Source organism: Lemur catta, chromosome 1 (genome assembly GCF_020740605.2).
Source record: "Lemur catta isolate mLemCat1 chromosome 1, mLemCat1.pri, whole genome shotgun sequence".
Lineage (NCBI taxonomy): Eukaryota > Metazoa > Chordata > Mammalia > Primates > Lemuridae > Lemur > Lemur catta.
The window spans coordinates 105,247,382-105,262,681 of NC_059128.1; the positions used below are offsets into that span (position 1 = coordinate 105,247,382).

General features: G+C 31.7%; 1 protein-coding gene across 6 annotated transcripts in view; it reads left to right on the forward strand.

The window, feature by feature from the left end:
- SCAPER (S-phase cyclin A associated protein in the ER) overlaps positions 1–15,300 on the forward strand; it is a 439,517-nt gene that overhangs the window by 163,171 nt on the left and 261,046 nt on the right. The window lies entirely within an intron of this gene.

Genomic DNA, 15,300 nt, shown 5'->3' on the forward strand with positions numbered 1-15,300 from the left:
TGTGCTCTTTTATTATAAAGAACTCTGTTTTTATATATTATTTCTATGATTATTTAAGACTATATTTAGCACTTAATAACTACTACAATATAATGTACAAATATTATTTTGGTATACATATTAATTTAAGAAATATAGAAAGAAGAATTTAATGCTGTTATTTATATATTTCTGTGTAATAAAAGGTTATGGAAAATTGATATTTTAATAATACAGGAAAAGGAATTACTCAGTGATGTACCAGATTTCTTGGTAAATAGTCAACAATATAAATTTTATATAATAGGATAATTTTGGATCAGTAAACCATTTAGAAATTCTGGGAAAGGAAAACTTATTCGCCTATAATTATTGTTTACATGGAATTTAGATTTGTTTAAATATGTTTATAAGATTTTTTTATGTAACTGTCGTTGAGACTTGGATGACATAGCTAGATAATCTATGAATATGTTGGTCCTATTTATAATAGAAAATTTCTAAAGCTACTCAAGAAAGCGAAATTCATATTTGTCAATCATCCCTTAAGATGCTCAGGCAAGATTATTATGGGTTCTTTGATGGCAGTACCTGTGTATAGGTGCATGTGTATGTGTAACTTTTTTTTGTTTTTGAAGTATGGTATACATTAGTACACAAATCTCAGATATATAGCTAATAAATTTTTACATATGTATACACTAGATCATGATATAGATCATTTCTTATATCCTAAAGGCTCCACTTATGCCCCTTCCCATTCATATCCCCAATAAGGTAACTACTCTCTGACTTTTCACACCATCTCTTAGTCTTGCCTGTTCTTGAACCTCATATAAATGGTGCTATACAACATGTGTTCTTTCGTGTCTGACGTCTTTCATTCATGTTCAAGTCTGTGAGATTGATCCCTATTGTTTATGTGAAGCTGTAGTTAATTATTTTTCTTAGCTTTTTGTCAATGTCCTCTAGACAAAGACTATCAGGAACACGTCTATTGTTGAATAAAATTGGGTTTATTGACTTGTTAAGAGAAAATACACACCATGGGGAATTGTGGAGATTTTCAATAAGACAGTATTTGAAAGGACTTACAGAATTTGGTTTGTGCTAGGTGATTTGGGGAAATGTTCAAGAAGATGAGGCTTTGCTCTGGACTGGATGCCATCAGGAAACAGGTGTAATTTTGTAGTTGGTTTCATAATAAATTTTATCTAGGCAGAAGGAATGAATATGCTGTTTTCACTGGGTTTCTGGATATGACCAATGCTTGAGGGGAAATTGTGCACCGTTATTTGGGCTCACTTCTCTGTGATTTCTTCCTTTGAGGAATTTTGCCCCTAAAATTCTAACCACTTTGACAATTCTTAACTTCAAATTCTGTTTCCTAAGCTCACTAAGACTGCCACTTTCAGCTTGCACTATCCTCCCATGCCAGAAATTGGCATAAACCTATAAGGAAGAACCCAGAGTGAATGTGGAGCTCATTTCATGAACTTCCCTTCTTTTAGGGATCATAGTCCTTCAAGTCTTGGCTGTGTTGGCCCTTCTTTAATCCCTTCATATAGTTCCTTTGTGTATTTTGTGCAGCTTTTGGAGTTGGAAGATTAGTCCAGTACAAGTTTGTTCAATGTACCTGGAATTGAAAGTCTCCGTTGTTTGATTTCTGTACATTCATGTTTGATATAATACTTGACACATGTTGAGGTTTTAATAAATGCCCATTGAGTTGAGTTGAATTGAACTGAAAGGTTATACAGAATGGCTTAAAGGTATCCTTGGAGTCGGCCTCTAAATTGTTCCTTTGTAATATTAGGTATTTTTAATACAAGTGAAATGGAACATGGAACTAATTATTTAGTTTACCTCAAATAATTTTTTTGCATTTTACTCAAATTGTATGAGTATTTTAAGAGAGAATGGTTTAGGGTTTTTTTTTTACTTGAATCTTTCTTGATGTACCCCCATATTCTACTTCAGTTTGCTGTTTAGAACTAGAATCACGTGTAGGTGTGCTCTACTTTGAAAAAAATCCTAAATTACCTCAATTAATTAGAATGTAATAATTGCCATTATAAAGGAAATTCTTTGGTTTATAAAAATAACTGTAAGTTCTCTTAATAAAAGAACTAAATATATTATTTACAAAAACATTTGAAAATTTTCTGGAGTATGCTGTTATGTAAACTGAAATATAAATTTTATTTCAGTGAGAAATGGTGAGAAATAAATGATATTGGATCCATGCACTTTGGAAGAAAACTATGCAATATTATCTAATTTTTGTAGCTATCATAGCACTCTGATGTTTAGCCATTGTGGTTTGAGATATGACTGATGTGTTCATTTTGTATACTGTTTCAGTTTGAATAAATTAAATTTTCTTAAAGTTCTTACTTAATTCATGTAGTTATTCTTAGTTATTGCCCCTTTTTCCTGAAAACAAGTGTGCAATATAGCATATGAATTATGTGATATAGAAAGGCAATTTTCTATTACTCACATGGAAGTTTCATTTTTAATCAGTGAAGGTATCTGTGGTAAACATACTTGTTCTACTTAAAGTTATTACTTGTCAACTGTGATGTCTTTATATTATGTACACCTTGTCTGTGACCCTTCTTCTTTGACATATAAGATTTTATTTATATCACCTCTGACCTAATAAAATTGTACCTTTGACCTTATGAACTTCACATCTCAGATAACTTACTCTTGATCTTTGACATATTTTGTTTTAAGCCTGTTCAACATAATAGGTAGCTGCTGAGTGAGAAAGCTTTATTGTTTTGTGTTTTTATTGTGATTTGACTGGGGAATTTTTCTGTTTTTCCTTGGGACTTCACAAAAAGAATGATGTTTGAAGTGTATTGTTTGACTTTTTATCCTCATTCATCATCTTAGAATTCAAATGATCAAAGTATGTGAGTTTTAAAGGTCAAAAAATGGGTACTAGTTTTAAATACATTCTAAAATTTAAATTTTTACATGCATTGCTAGAGAAATAATAAAGTATTAGTTTTAATACTTATTTTCTTTGTGGTCCTATTTTCACACTAAAGAAGCTGATAGCATTTTTTGTGAAAGTTGCATGAAAATACTTTAATCCTATATGAAGAATGAAGTTAAAAAGTTGTGTTTTTGTTCAATTTTGAATACATATATTTCTGTTTGTGAGACTCCTTGATTTTACAAATATGTAAATTATACAAGCTCTGTTTGTTACCCTGTGTATTTAAATATAGAGAAAATAATAGTTAATTTTGATTTGATTCCTAAAAGTTATCAACAGGATCTTCATGAAGGATCTTAAATTAACTATAATTTATTGAATGCTTACAACCAAGTATGATTTTATAAATAACAAATTAGTATTTTTCCATGGAAAAAATATACTAACTAGGAAAAAATATACTCACTGAAGAAATAAAGAGAAATTTTGAATTAGCAAAAACATAAAAACATCACTGTATTCAATGAAATATAAGCTGACCTCTTTGACCAGGGTGTGCATGGCTTTGAGGTGGAAGAAGTGGCAAGACACTTCCCAGAATTGATGACAGTCTGAGATATAATAGATAATTCCTTATAGATTCATTTATTTCCTTACCTTGTTTACTTTTGTAGAAGCAGAAGTATTTATTCTCTTTTCATGATCACATTAGAAACATCTTATTTGACTTTCAACAGAAAATGAAGTCAAATGAACAAAGCAGAAGTTATTTAGAATAAACCCTCAGTTTTCTTTTCCTCCTAATACCTCACTAGGGTTAGTAAGTTTAAGTCAATTTGAGATATCATTTTAAAACATCTTAGACTTTTTGGATGTAGCTTCCATTGACTTCATTTTCTCTTTAATGATACGGGAAAATTTTTATAGGTAGATGTTTGTGTTTGAAAATGTATATGTATTCAGTATATAATGCACATACATATGTGGCTGATTATTAACATTTTAATTCCTTGGGTAAACTTACATTGTAACTAGAATGTGCAGAGAGTATGTAGCCCTGTATCTATGGCTGTTTTAGTTGTCTTCATTAGTTCAACGAAAAATTTTTCAACTTCTGCTTATTGGTTCAAGGAAAAATTTTCAACCAGTTTTTTTTTTTTTAAACCTTAGTTAGATCCAATATTTTAAACAGTTTCTTTAATTAGTACTCAGCTTCTTTTGAATAAAAATGCTTGGTCTCTGCTACGGACTGAATGTTTATGTCCTCCCAAAATTCATATGTTGAAACCCCAATTCCAAATGTGATGATATTGGAGATGGGCACTTTGGGAGGTAAGTAGGTCATTAGGGTGGAACCCTCATAGTTGGATTAGTGCTCTTATAATGAGATGCCAGAGAGCCTGCTCTTCCTCTCTCTTTCCCTGCCATGTGAGGATACAGCAAGAAGACATCCAGGAAGAGGCCCCTTATCAGAACCCAACCATACTGGCACCCTGATCTCAGACTGCCCAGTCTCCAGAACTGAGAAATAAATGTTTGTTGTTTAAGCCACCCAGTCTATGGTATTCTGTTACAGCAGCCTGAGCTGACTAAGGTAGCCCTATCCCTTGCTTATGTCCTTAAGGTGGCATCTGTGTGTCACAGGATGAATATGGCTTATGTGACCCCACCCTGAGAGGAAAAGTTGCTATCTTACTACATAATGTCTTTTGTCTTTCCTGATTTCCACTGTTTTCCCCCATATTTGGAAGGATGGAGTGATTAAAAGTGTGGGTGGTGGGACCAGGTGAATAGAACTAAATCTTTATGTTTCATGATGTGAAGTCAACAGATAATCCTAAAACTAAAACATGAAAAAATAGTCATAAAAATATATATTAAGGAACATAGACAAAAAAGAGAAAATAACCAGCTAAAATTGTTGCCTCTGGATTGGAGAAAAAAGTGCAGAGAGCAGTAGGAAACTATTTTTTAAAAAATTCTTGACTGTTTAAATTATTTCAAAAGTAACTTTAATAAAAGCAAAAACATTTTTTAAAAATAAAGAAAGTAATAGACCAATGGAGATTGTGTCTGTGTTGCTCAGGAGTCTTCTTCCTGTCCATTTTTTTTTTTAAATCTAGGTTAAAATTAAATAAATAAATGCATCTGTAGCATAAAAGGTCATCATGGCAAAGTTGGATAGTTTGGCCAATTGCACCCTTAATTCACTATTCCTTTAAATTGTTGCAGTGTCATTTGATTCTGTGATAAGAGACCAAATACTGGATTCTATTTAGGGCCACTTTGATGAGATTTGTTCAGGTAGGTGCATATATTCTTAAATTCAAGTTTACTTTTCAGAGTTTTAGAATCGACCCAAAACAGAATTAAGGGATGGATAAGTTGACTCTTAACAGATTTTCGGCTGTGTTAATCAGGCTGTAAAATTTGTAGTCCTGAGTGAGCTTAGATTTACGACAGTAGCTAGTTCAGTAACTTGACAATATTACACTGAATGAAAGCAAGACTGTTTTGCCCTATTTTTTTTCTAATTTGCAGTTTTAATTTAATCAGTTTATGGATTTTTATAGATATCTTTTATCAAATTAAGGAAGTTCTCTTTTATCCCTAATTTTATGAGATCTTAAAAAATAAGTTAATTTTTATTGAATTTTTTTCTCCATTTTAGGATTGCTTTTTTTCCCCCCTTTAATTGCTTTAATTAAAGCAAAAGGGTTTTTGAGTAGAATTTAATCACAAAAGGTTGCTTTTTTTCTTTTAATTTGTTTATGTGATATATGACATTAATAGCTTTCCTGATATCAAACTTATTTGGTCATGATTTTAAAAATACATGAATTTGTTTTGTAAATTTCTTATTTAGGATTTTCCCTTCTCAAGATTATATTAGCTTCATATATAAACTGACTAGTTTTTTCTATATTTTTTCTTCCTGGGAACATGTTGTATAAGATAGAAATTATCTCTTCCTTGAGGGTTTTGTTTAATTTGTGTATAAAATTGTATGTTCTTGGTATATGTTTTATGGGAAAAATTTTTTTGTTTTATTCGTGGTCAAATACTTATAACTTAAAATTTGCCATCTTAACCATTTTTCCAGCTTTATTGAGATATAATTGACAAATAAAAATCATATATTTTCAGGATGTACAACATGATGATTTGCTGTATGTATGTATACATTGTGTAGTGATTATCACAGTTAGTTGTGTTTTTATACAGTAATAATGAACTGCCCAAAAAAGAAATTAAGAAAAAATCTTATTTACAATAGCTTCAAAAAGAATAGACTACTTAGGAATCAATTTAACCAAGGAAGTGAAAGATGTTTTCACTGAAAACTGTAAGACATTGATGAAAGAAATTGAAGAAGATACAAATAAATGGAAAAATATTCTATATTCATAGATTTGGAAGAATTAATATTGTTGAAGAGTTCATAATACCCAAAGCAATCTACAGATTCAGTGAAATCTCTATCAAAAATGTAATGATATTTTTCACAGAAATAGGAAAAACAATCCTAAAATTTGTGTGGAACTACAAAAGACCTAAAAAGCCAGAGCAGTCTTGAAAAAGAAGAACAAAGCTAGAGATGTCACACTGTCTCATTTCAAACAATAATACAAAGCTATAGTTACCATATTAACCATTTTTATTTAAAAGTATACAGTTCAGTGGCATGAAGTTCGTTCATATTGTTGTGTTGCTATCACCACCATCCATCCACAGAACTCTTTTCATCTTGCACAGCTGAAACTCTGTACCCATTAAACAATAAGTCCCCATTCCTTCCTTCCTCCAGCCCCTGGCAACCACTATTCTAATTTCTGTCTCTATCAAAATCACTCATATAAATAGAATTATACAGTATTTGTCCTTTTGTGACTGGCTTATTTTATTCAACATGATGTCCTCAAGATTCATGTTTTATATGTCAGAATTTCCTTCCATTTTAGGGCTGAATAATATCCCATTGTATTCAGTTGTATTCCATTGTATATACCATATTTAGTTTAGGTGTTCATCTGTCCTGGGATACTTGGGTTGCTTTCACCTTTTGGTTACCGGAAATAATGCTGTATGGACACAAGTATACAAATATTTGAGTGCTTGTTTTCAATTCTTTTGGGTAGATCAGAAGTGGATTTCTGGATCAAATGGTGATTCTATCTTTAATTTTTTGAGGAATGCCATACTATTTTCCACAGCAGCTGCACCATTTTACATTTCTACCAATAGTGCACAAGGGCTCCCTTTTCTCCGCATCCTTGCTAACACTTGTTATTTTCTGTTTTTAATAGTAGCTGTCTAAATAGGTTGGGCATATTTTAAATTATAATTTATTTCTTTGAATGTATTTAGATTTTCTATGATTAACTACATTTGTTTTGATAAATTTTCATTTTCTAGGAAATTGTTTTCTTCTTAAGTTTTCAAAAGTCTTGGCAAAACATTTTTCAGACTATTCTTTTAGATTTTTAAAGCAATCTCAATTTAACTGATAATGGTGTCTCCTTTTTCATTTCTAACATTGTTTATTTGTTCATTTTTTTCTTATTCTTATCAGCAGTTTGTATTTCCAAAAATTGGATTTTTTGTATTGTTGACCCTATCTATTATTGCTTCCTTGTTTTCTATTTCATTAGTGTCAGTTATTTGTTTCATTATTCCCTTTTTACCTGGTTCTTGGAGTTTATTTTGATATTCTTTTTCTAGCTCCTTAAGGTGAATACTTGGCTTATTAGTTTTCAGTACTTAATGTAAGTACTTAAAATATTAATTTCTAAGATACTGTTTGATATAAAGTATTTTCATTATTCATTTTTAAATACTTTCTAATTTCTTTCATAATTTTTAGACACATGGGTTATTTAGAAAGCTGGTTTAAAATTTCCAAACGTAGGAGTTTTATGTATTGATTTCCAACTTAATTGCAATAAGATCAGAGAATGTGGTCTCTGCAGTCTCACATAACACATGGTCAGGTTTCATAAATATTCTGTTTCCCCAAAGAGAAAGTATAGTCTCCAGTTATTCATTCTATCAAGCATATTAATTGTACTATTGTAATATTCTATATCCATGCTGATTTTTGCTGATTCTTTCAAATACTGATTGAGGGGGTTAAAATTTTCCCAGCATGATGATAAATTTATCTCTTCTTGTAGCTCTGTCAATGTTTGCTTTATTTTTTTGAGGCTGTGTTATTAACAGCATATAAATTTAGAATTGTATAGCTTCCTGATGAATTCAGCTGTTTACAATGTGAAGTAACTCTTTAGCATGAGTAATGTACTAGGTAAATAGTTTTCCATTTTTTGTGAATCTATCTAGTTTTAAAATTAAAACTATCTAGTTTTAAAATTATCTATCTAGTGAAAATTAAAACTAATCACCTTCAAGTTTTAAAATTAAGCTCATGATAGATTCACAAACTGGATTGGGACATTCTATCTAACTTTGAAAGTTTTCTTACTTAAAGTCTATTTTGTTTGATAGTAATATAGATATACTAGGTTTTATTTGTTTAGTATCTTTGTGCTATATATCTTTCCTACTTTTAAAAGTTTTGGTAAAATTCATTATATGTACAGAAGACTGTGTAGGATGTACATATACCATTTGTAGAATAATAATAAAATGAATGTCTTTGTACCCACCATTCAGGCTAGTGAGAATCTCCTAGTGAAGAATTCTGTTTTTGTTTGTCTGAAAATGTGCTTTTATTTGGGAAAAAATATTTTCACTGGGTATAGAATTGTAGCTTGACAATTATTTTCTCCAAGAATTGATTGAGTAGATACATTAGTCACTGTTCTTGCTTCCATTCATAATAGGGTAAGGTCATTCCTCTATATTTTTTTTTCACAATTGCCTTGGCTGTTCTGCATTTCAGTTTTTACATAACTTTTGTGACAAACTTGTTAAGCTAAAAGCATTCATGTTTGAATTTTTAAAATTATAGATTAAATTGGCAAGAGTAGACATCTTTTATTTTATTTTATTTATTTTATTCAGGATGTTATGGGGGTACAAACATTTTAGTTACATGTAATGCTGTTTCCCCTGCCCAAGCCAAGGCTACAAGCATGTACCTCCCCCATACAGTGCGTTCGGTTTCCATTAGTTATGGGTTTACCCCCGCCCCCGCACCCCACCTAGACTGGAACCCAGTGAGTATTACTACCATGTGAACACCTTAGTGTTGGTCAGTTAGTACCAATATGAGGATGAGTGCATGTCGTGCATGTTTTTCCATCCTTGTGATACCTCATTTCGAAGGATGGGCCCAAACTCGTAGAGCTAGATCACCACTGTTTTTTGTAGTTGAGTAGTATTCCATGGTATACATATACCACATTTTATTAATCCACTCAGGTATTGATGGGCAGGTTGTTTCCACATCTTTGCAGTTGTGAATTGTGCTGCCATAAACATTTGAGTGCAGATGTCTTTATTATAGAATGCCTTTTTTTCCTTTGGATAGGTGCCTAGTAGTGAGATTGCTAGATCAAATGGTATTTCTATTTTTAGCTCTTTGAGATATCTCCAAATTACTTTCTCCAGGGGTTGTACTAATTTGCAATCCCACCAGCAGTGTTAGAGTGTTCCTGCCTCTCCACATCCAAACCAGCATTTGTTATTTTGGGACTTTTTGATAAAGGCCATTTTCAGTGGAGTTAGGTGATACCTCATTGTGGTTTTGATTTGCATTTTCCTAATGATTAGAGATGTTGAGCACGTTTTTTATATGTTTGCTGTCCATTATTCTGTCTTCTTTTGAAAAGTTTCTGTTCCTGTCATTTGCCCATTTTTTGATGGGGTAGTTTGATTTTTTCCTATTGATTTTCTTAAGTTCTATATAGATTCTTGTTATCAGGCCTTTATCAGATACGTAGAAAGCAAATATTTTTTTCCATTCTGTAGGTTGTCTATTCACTCTAGTTTCCTTGGCTGTGCATAAGCTTTTTAATTTGATCAGGTCCCATTTGTTTATTTTTGTTGCTGCTGTGATTGCTTTGGGGGTCTTCTTCATAAATTCTTTGCCTTGGCCGATGTCTAAAAGAGTCTTCCCAACATTTTCTTCAAGAATTCTTAAGGTTTCACACCTTAGATTTAAGTCTGTTATCCATCGTGATTTATTGCTGAATGACTACTGGGTCAAAGAAGAGATCCAGATGGAAATAAAAAAATTCTTTGAATTAAACGATAACAGGGACACAAGTTATCAAAATCCATGTGATACAGCAAAAGCATTTCTGAGAGGAAAACTAATAGCATTAAATGCTCACATCCAAAAGACAGAAAGCTCACAAATTAACAAACTAATAAACCATCTCAAGGAACTCGAAAAGGAAGACCAAATTAATTCTAAACCTAGCAGAAGAAAGGAAATAACTAAGATCAGATGAGAACTAAATGAAATTGAGAATAAAATAACTATACAGAAGATCAATAAAACCAAAAGCTGGTTTTTTTTAAAGACAAACAAAATTGATAGCCCTCTTGCTAGATTGACAAGAACTAGAAAGGAAAGGACTTTAATAAACTCAGTCAGAAATGAAAAAGGAGAGGTCACTACAGAGATCATAGAAATATAAAACATTATCTTTGAATACCATAAAGATCTATATACCCCAAAACTACAAAATGTGGAGGAAATGGACAAATACTTGGAAACACACAGCCTCCCTAAGCTCAATCAAGAAGAAATAGAATTCTTGAACAGGCCAATATCAAGCGCAGAAATTGGAGAAGCAATGAAAAATCTTCCAAAAAAAAAAAAAAAAGTCCTGGACCAGATGGGTTCACACCTGAATTTTACCAAACCTGCAAAGAAGAACTCATACTTATACTGCAGAAATTATTCCACAACATTGAGAAGGATGGTATCCTCCCCAACTCATTCTACAAAGCCAGTATCACCTTGATAACCAAAGCCAGGAAAGGATGCAACAACAACAAAAAAGAAAACTGCAGACCAATATCCTTCATGAATATAGATGTAAAAATCCTCAACCAAATCTTAGCAAACCAAATCCAACAGCACATCAAATAAATAATTCATCATGACCAGGTGGGCTTCATCCCAGAGATGCAAGGCTGGTTCAACATACGCAAATCTGTAACTGCAATTCACCACGTAAATAAAAGCAAGAACAAAGACCATATGATTCTCTCAATAGATGCAGAAAAAAATGTTTGATAAAAGCCAGCACGCTTTTATGATGAATATGCTATATTATTCCATTTTATTTAGGTCTTTAAGAATATTTATTAATAAGTAAGGTTTTATAATTTCCCCTAGTGGTATTTTTATGTACTTTCTGATTTGCTGCTGGTCTATTGAAATGCAAGTGATTTTGTGTATCAGGCTCATATTCAGGCATCTTGGTAAACTTATCATTTCTAATAACTTGTCTATAGATTATTTTCAGGGGTTTCTATGTAAATAATCATGTTACCTGCAAATAATAAAGTTGTATTGCCTGCTTCTATTACTTATACCTCAAATTTCTTTTTCTTTTCTTACCACACTAGGTCACATCTGCAGTACAATGTTGAACACATGTAGTGATAGTGAGCATTTTGTCTCATTTTTTATTTTAAAGAATATGATTCTAATGTTTTCTTATTTAAAATGATATTTATAATGGAAAAATAAACACCACATGTACTCACCATCAAATTGGTTTCACTGATCATCACCTAAGAGCACATTTAGGAATAACATTGATCGGGTGTCGGGCAGATGTGGCGGGGGAGGGGATGGGTGTATACATACATAATGAGTGTGATGCACACCATCTAGGGATGGACACATTTGAAGCTCTGACTCGGGGGTGGGGGGGCAAGGGCAATATACGTAACCTAAACTTTTGTACCCCCACAATATGCTGAAATAAGAATAAAAAAATAAAATAAAATAAAATGATATTTATTCTAGACGGTTAATAAATAGTCTTTTCTGGTTAATGAAGTTCTTTCTATTTCTAATTTGGCAAGTATGTTTGTTATTTATGTTATTTTAATCTGATAGTGAATTATATTTATTTTCTAATATTGAATATTTATTTTCTAATATTGGCAAGCTGGAGTAACCCTTATTTGTTAGTAGTATATTGTCATTTTTTTACACCGTTTACTAATATTTTGTTCACTATTGTCACATCTAAATTCATGAATGACATGATTTTATGATTTTCCTTTTTTGTATCATCTTTGCCTGGTTTTTATATCAGAATTATGCTTATACAGTATGTTAGGGACTATTTTTTCTTAAAGCTTTTGGAATATTTCTACAACACTAGGATTGTGTTTTCTTTGAAATTTTGGAAGCACTTACTTATAAAACTTATCTGGCCCTGATCTTTTCTCTCTGGAAAGGTTTTTAAACACTTCAGTTTCATTACAAATTACTAGACTGTTAAAATGTTTTATTTCTCCTCGAGTCTCTTCTGCTTAGAGTTTTCTAGAAATTTATTTTTTGACTATTTTCAAATGAGTTTCATATATCATTGATAGTATTTTTGTGTCTTTTAATTCCCTGCTTCATTCGTAGCTATACCTCTCTTTTAGTCATAATGTTACTTGTGATCCCTTTATTTTCATACTCCCTATGATTTTTAGATTGGTCTCTTATAGACTGCTTGTGGCTGGGTTTTGTTTGTTTAAACTACTAGTCTTACAGCATCTGTCTTTCAGTTGATTTTTTTTGCATAGAGAGTATTTTATAGTATTGTAATATATTATACATTGTTATTATTTTTCTTTACAGTGTGTCTTACTATAAGAAATTTGAAAATTGGATAACTTCTTTCATTACCAGGATTAATAGTAGCTTTTTTGGAAATTTGTTATTTTTTATGAATTTTGAGGTATGACTGTCATGAATTTATTGCACTTATTTTTAAGTATATAATTTAATAAAATTTTGGATACACATATGAAACCATCACCATGATCAAGACAGTGAGCATACCCATTACCTCAAAAGTTTCCTCATCTACTGCATCCTTGCAGATTTTCTGTCTTCTTGTTCTATCAATTTTTGAGAGAGGGATATTGAAATCTCTGATTGTAATAGTGGATTTTTCTGTTTCTTTTGGCAATTTTATTAGATTTTTCTATGTATAGCTTAAAGCTATGTTATTAGATATGTAAATGCTGATGATTATTATGTTCTCTTGATTAATCTCTTTATTATTAAGAAATGACCTTTGTCCCTGGTCATATTCTTTGCTGTGAAATCTACCTTTTCTCTAGCTTTCTTTTCTTTAGTGTTTGGTTGGCATATCTTTTTCTGTCCTTTTACTTTTAACCCATGTATTATATTTTTGCATGTATTCTTTTCTGAAACATTTATTAGTTAGTAGATTTACAGAGAATGCTTACTCTAGTGCTGTTGAGTCAGATGTGAAACTGCTGACTTCTGCAATCCCTTGTTACCCATGGCTGTGGAAGCCACTCAAAACTAAGGATTTCTGGCTTTGAGCATTATCTTCCCTTTGATCTTGAATTGAAACAGTGATGTTATTTGTGATTTATGGTATTATTGTTACTCTATTATTGAAATGATTTCTAAGAATGAAGACTGATAGTAATCCAAGTTGCTGTATTTGAAATCTGAGAATTCTGAGAAAACATCTTTCATTACAAGGCTTGGTTCAATACAACTGAACCATTCCTTGTTGCAGAATTGAGCTCAGACCTTTCTCTGTCTTCACAGCATGATAAATTAATAAGCTTGTTGAACTCTGGGGTTTTCTTTGAGTCATCTGTTAAACCTCAGATTAGATCAGAAAAGAACATCAGAATCTACAAAAGAAGGCTTTGCCTCATTCATCATCTCCACCTACCAGAAAACTGATGGAGTATTTGTAATTGTCACTGAGTGGCAGGGGGACAGATGGTAGACTATCATCCTTATCAGAAGATGGCTTTTTTCTCTGTTACATGGTGTCTGTTTCACAGTATTTCATTAGCTTCATTTTTCTCATCTGTCACTTCAAACAATATAATACATAGATTGCAATTGATAAAAAACATAAGTGTATCCTACATCTGTAGAAAGGGACCTTAGCAGAGTTGAATCTTTTGTATAATTAAAATGGCCTATCTAGTTTCAGAAGTTGTCATTGCCATATATGTTTAATTTATCAAAATGTTGCTGTCATAAAGGCCATCATTTTAATACAGGGCATTGCATTTCAGATTTCCTCAAATTTACTGTAGGGCAAAATTTTAAGCTTTCTTTTAATATAATGGAAGTCTCAACCTCTTTATTTTTTTAAGCATTTCTTGAGCACTTGTTTGTATACTCTGCCAGACATCAGGGAAGCATAGATAAATGATGTCCTGTGAGCTTACCTTTGACAAATTTCACAGTTTCTTGAATCTTTAAATACACTCATTTTAATATGAATTAACTAATTTTTCTATATGGTGTTTTCATTTTTGAAAAGTGGATAATATTCATAAATACTTTTTGATATAGCTAATGCCATCTAGGAAATCAGTAATTATAAATTAGCTTTGAAGAGTTCCTCTGAACTCTCTCTGGAGGATAATCTGCTGGAATAGCTTTGTGGAAGAGTGATATCTATCAAAAGAATACTTTACTACAGATTCTTTTGGTCTTATTCTGAGTAAAACTCTGATATCCAGAAAATAGTTGCTTTTTAACTTAAGCGGTTAGCATAAGCTCTTGACATATATTAGATGTTGAATTAAATGTTAGTGAATTGAGCGAAAACGCTTACTTACTATTTTCAGTGTGATGTATCTATGAGTTTGCTATTCAAAATATATAGTAAGTGCTGTCTAAAAATGCCATATTGTTTTTATGTAAGTATTCCTTCATTTCTCCTTTCTTTCATCTGCTTCCATCTTGTTCTCCCAGTTTCTCTTCTTCCTCTCCTTTCCTTCCCAGGCATCTTTATCTCTTTCCTGCTCTCTCACATCTTCCTCACCTCTCACTTTTGTCACCCTTATCACGATCCAGAGAAACTGAAACATGAGTTCCACCCCTCAGTCCTCTACCCCTTCCCAGTTTTGGTAGAAGGCAGCAAGGGAGTATTATTTATAAAATGGCTCCATTTTATCTTACTTGTTGTGCCAGGCAGGCTTAAAAGAATGGAATACCTAATAATATTTTTAAGAATTTAAGAAAAAAAATTGATTCTTCAGTAAACTGAAATCATTGGATTTTAGATTCTACAGTCAACTGAGAAAGTACAGAATGAGATTGAGAGAAAAATGATTTTCCAAACAAAATGTGAAAATCCTTGCATTAATTTCTTATATATTTAGATTTATAACTTGTTGTCTACCCCGGTCTTGAAAATAAACTTTTGACTTGA